This window comes from Danio aesculapii, chromosome 10 (genome assembly GCF_903798145.1).
Source record: "Danio aesculapii chromosome 10, fDanAes4.1, whole genome shotgun sequence".
Taxonomy (NCBI): Eukaryota; Metazoa; Chordata; class Actinopteri; order Cypriniformes; family Danionidae; genus Danio; species Danio aesculapii.
In genome coordinates this window covers 5,741,628-5,746,627 of record NC_079444.1, presented here as the reverse complement: position 1 = coordinate 5,746,627, position 5,000 = coordinate 5,741,628, and the positions used below count along the sequence as shown (strand labels likewise).

At 47.6% G+C, this 5,000-nt stretch overlaps 1 protein-coding gene across 1 annotated transcript in view; it reads left to right on the top strand.

The window, feature by feature from the left end:
- Positions 1–5,000, top strand: part of vaspa (vasodilator stimulated phosphoprotein a) — a 22,229-nt gene that overhangs the window by 865 nt on the left and 16,364 nt on the right. The gene's annotated exons all lie outside the window — the stretch shown is intronic.

Sequence of the window (5,000 nt, the reverse complement as noted above, 5' to 3'; positions counted from 1 at the left end):
ATGCGCTCACACACTTGCACACACACCTCTCACTCACACACACTCACTATATGGGCAAAGATAAACACTTAGCAGCCATATCACCCTTCAGCAGGGGCGGTAGGGGGCTTTGACAACATTTTTTGGGGTGGGGGTGTTACGTACGAAAGTGAAAAGCTTGGAGAGGGCGTGGGGTGGTTTGTTTAGTGTGTCGTGGACAGTAGTGAAGTGATTGTTGGTAGTGGATGTAGGTGGGGGGAATGGGGTTTCGGGGGGATGGGGTATCGGGTGGTCCCCTAATTGTATCTCTTGGGGCCCCAAAATGGAGTGTTCCCTTAGAATTGTCCTAACTTCCCCCCTAGCGCTGCCCCTGCCCTGCAGCCCAAGAGCGGTTACTCACTGAAGCTAAGCAGGGCTGAGTCTGGTCAGTAGCAGGATGGGAGACCACATGGGGAAAACTAGGTTTCTGTTGGAAGTGGTGTTAATGAGACCAGCAGAGGGTGCTCAACCTGCAGTCTGTGTGGGTCCTAATGCCCCGGTATAGTGAAGGGGACACTATACTGTCAGTGAAGGGGACACTATAATGTCAGTGAAGGGGACGCTATACTGTCAGTGAAGGGGAAACTATACTGTCAGTGAAGGGGACACTATACTGTCAGTGAAGGGGACACTTTACTGTCAGTGAAGGAGACACTATACTGTCAGTGAAGGGGACACTATACTGTCAGTGAAGGAGACACTATACTGTCAGTGAAGGGGACACTATACTGTCAGTGAAGGGGACGCTATACTGTCAGTGAAGGGGACACTATACTGTCAGTGAAGGGGACGCTATACTGTCAGTGAAGGGGATGCTATACTGTCAGTGAAGGGGACGCTATACTGTCAGTGAAGGGGACGCTATACTGTCAGTGAAGGGGACACTATACTGTCAGTGAAGGGGACGCTATACTGTCAGTGAAGGGCACGCTATACTGTCAGTGAAGGAGACACTATACTGTCAGTGAAGTAGACACTATACTGTCAGTGAAGGGGACGCTATACTGTCAGTGAAGGAGACGCTATACTGTCAGTGAAGGGGACACTATACTGTCAGTGAAGGGGACGCTATGCTGTCAGTGAAGGAGACACTATACTGTCAGTGAAGGAGACACTATACTGTCAGTGAAGGGGAGGCTATACTGACAGTGAAGGGGACACTATACCGTCAGTGAAGGGGACGCTATACTGTCAGTGAAGGGGACACTATACTGTCAGTGAAGGGAACGCTATAATGTCAGTGGAGAAGACACTAAACTGTCAGTGAAGGGGTCGCTATACTGTCAGTGAAGGGGACGCTATACTGTCAGAGAAGGGTACGCTATACTGTCAGTGAAGGGGACGCTATACTGTCAGTGAAGGGGACACTATACTGTCAGTGAAGGGCACGGTATACTGTCAGTGAAGGAGACACTATACTGTCAGTGAAGGGGACACTATACTGTCAGTGAAGGGGACACTATACTGTCAGTGAAGGAGACACTATACTGTCAGTGAAGGGGAAACTATACTGTCAGTGAAGGGGACGCTATACTGTCAGTGAAGGGGACGCTATACTGTCAGTGAAGGGGACGCTATGCTGTCAGTGAAGGGGACGCTATACTGTCAGTGAAGGGCACGCTATACGGTCAGTGAAGGAGACACTATACTGTCAGTGAAGTAGACACTATACTGTCAGTGAAGGGGACGCTATACTGTCAGTGAAGGGGACACTATACTGTCAGTGAAGGGGACGCTATGCTGTCAGTGAAGGAGACACTATACTGTCAGTGAAGGAGACACTATACTGTCAGTGAAGGGGAGGCTATACTGACAGTGAAGGGGACACTATACCGTCAGTGAAGGGGACGCTATACTGTCAGTGAAGGGGACACTATACTGTCAGTGAAGGAGACACTATACTGTCAGTGAAGGGGACTCTATACTGTCAGTGAAGGAGACACTATACTGTCAGTGAAGGGAACGCTATAATGTCAGTGGAGGGGACACTATACTGTCAGTGAAGGGGTCGCTATACTGTCAGTGAAGGGGACGCTATACTGTCAGAGAAGGGTACGCTATACTGTCAGTGAAGGGGATGCTATACTGTCAGTGAAGGGAACGCTATACTGTCAGTGAAGGGGACGCTATACTGTCAGTGAAGGGGACGCTATACTGTCAGTGAAGGGCATGCTATACTGTCAGTGAAGGAGACACTATACTGTCAGTGAAGGAGACACTATACTGTCAGTGAAGGGGACGCTATACTGTCAGTAAAGGGGTCGCTATACTGTCAGTGTAGGAGATGCTATACTGTCAGTGAAGGGGTTGCTATACTGTCTGTGAAGGGTACGCTATAATGTCAGTGAAGAGGTCGCTATACTGTCAGTGAAGGGTACGCTATAATGTCAGTGTAGGAGACGCTATACTGTCAGTATAGGGGTTGCTATACTGTTAGTGAAGGGTACGCTATAATGTCAGTGTAGGAGACACTATTCTGTTAGTGAAGGGGTCGCTATACTGTCAGTGAAGGGAACGCTATAATGTCAGTGTAGGAGACGCTATACTGTCAGTGAAGGAGACGCTATACTGTCAGTGAAGGGGTTGCTATACTGTCAGTGAAGGGTACGCTATAATGTCAGTGTAGGAGACGCTATACTGTCAGTATAGGGGTTGCTACACTTTCAGTGTAGGAGACGCTATACTGTCAGTGAAGGGGTTGCTATACTGTCAGTGAAAGGGACGCTATACTGTCAGTGAAGGGGTTACAATACTGTCAGTGAAGGGGATGCTACACTGTCGGTGAGGGGGTTGCTATACTGTCAGTGAAGGGGTCGCTATACTGTCAGTGAAGGAGACACTATACTGTCAGTGAAGGGGACGCTATAATGTCAGTGAAGATGACGCTGTAATGTCAGTGAAGGGAACGCTATAATGTCAGTGAAGGGAACGCTATACTGTCAGTGAAGGGTACGCTATAATGTCAGTGAAGGGGATGCTATAATGTCAGTGTAGGAGACGCTATAATGTCAGTGTTGGAGACGCTATACTGTCAGTGAAGGGAACGCTATAATGTCAGTGGAGGGGACACTATACTGTCAGTGAAGGGGTCGCTATACTGTCAGTGAAGGGGACGCTATACTGTCAGAGAAGGGTACGCTATACTGTCAGTGAAGGGGACGCTATACTGTCAGTGAAGGGGACGCTATACTGTCAGTGAAGGGGACGCTATACTGTCAGTGAAGGGCACGCTATACTGTCAGTGAAGGAGACACTATACTGTCAGTGAAGGAGACACTATACTGTCAGTGAAGGGGATGCTATACTGTCAGTAAAGGGGTCGCTATACTGTCAGTGTAGGAGATGCTATACTGTCAGTGAAGGGGTTGCTATACTGTCTGTGAAGGGTACGCTATAATGTCATTGTAGGAGACGCTATACTGTCAGTATAGGGGTTGCTATACTGTCAGTGAAGGGTACGCTATAATGTCAGTGTAGGAGACACTATTCTGTTAGTGAAGGGGTCGCTATACTGTCAGTGAAGGGAACGCTATAATGTCAGTGTAGGAGACGCTATACTGTCAGTGAAGGAGACGCTATACTGTCAGTGAAGGGGTTGCTATACTGTCAGTGAAGGGTACGCTATAATGTCAGTGTAGGAGACGCTATACTGTCAGTATAGGGGTTGCTACACTTTCAGTGTAGGAGACGCTATACTGTCAGTGAAGGGGTTGCTATACTGTCAGTGAAAGGGACGCTATACTGTCAGTAAAGGGGTCGCTATACTGTCAGTGTAGGAGATGCTATACTGTCAGTGAAGGGGTTGCTATACTGTCTGTGAAGGGTACGCTATAATGTCATTGTAGGAGACGCTATACTGTCAGTGAAGGGGTCGCTATACTGTCAGTGAAGGGAACGCTATAATGTCACTGAAGAGGTCGCTATACTGTCAGTGAAGGGTACGCTATAATGTCAGTGTAGGAGACGCTATACTGTCAGTATAGGGGTTGCTATACTGTCAGTGAAGGGTACGCTATAATGTCAGTGTAGGAGACACTATTCTGTTAGTGAAGGGGTCGCTATACTGTCAGTGAAGGGAACGCTATAATGTCAGTGTAGGAGACGCTATACTGTCAGTATAGGGGTTGCTACACTTTCAGTGTAGGAGACGCTATACTGTCAGTGAAGGGGTTGCTATACTGTCAGTGAAAGGGACGCTATACTGTCAGTGAAGGGGTTACAATACTGTCAGTGAAGGGGATGCTATACTGTCAGTAAGGGGGTTGCTATACTGTCAGTGAAGGGGTCGCTATACTGTCAGTGAAGGAGACACTAAAATGTCAGTGAAGGGGACGCTATAATGTCAGTGAAGATGACGCTGTAATGTCAGTGAAGGGAACGCTATAATGTCAGTGAAGGGTACGCTATACTGTCAGTGAAGGGGACGCTATAATGTCAGTGAAGGAGATGCTATAATGTCAGTGAAGGGGACGCTATAATATTAGTGAAGGGTACGCTATAATGTCAGTGTAGAAGACGCTGTACTGTCAGTGAAGGGGACACTATAATGTCAGTGAAGGAGACGCTATACTGTCAGTGAAGGGGACGCTATAATGTCAGTGAAGGGTACGCTATAATGTCAGTGTAGGAGATGCTATCGTGTCAGTAAAGGGGAGGGGTGTGCGTGTGTGTGTGTGTGCGTTGTCCTGATAGTTGTGTGTATTTGTGACTGTGATCTTTTGCTGTGTTTTCTGGCTCTGCTCTTCAGCTCATCCGTCCATCATTGATCTCTGTTTCTGTTCTGCTGCTTCCTCCTGCTGTCTCTTATTACTCTCAGATCCTCTTCTATTTACAGAGCAGTTCAGTATCAGACACTGACCTCAGATCAGCAGCTGAATCCTGAATCAGTACAGACAAACACTGACTGAAGGAGACTAATGCACTAGTTCATTGATTCCGCAAACGTGTGATTATATACATTTCCAGATCAATAAGCTCAACAC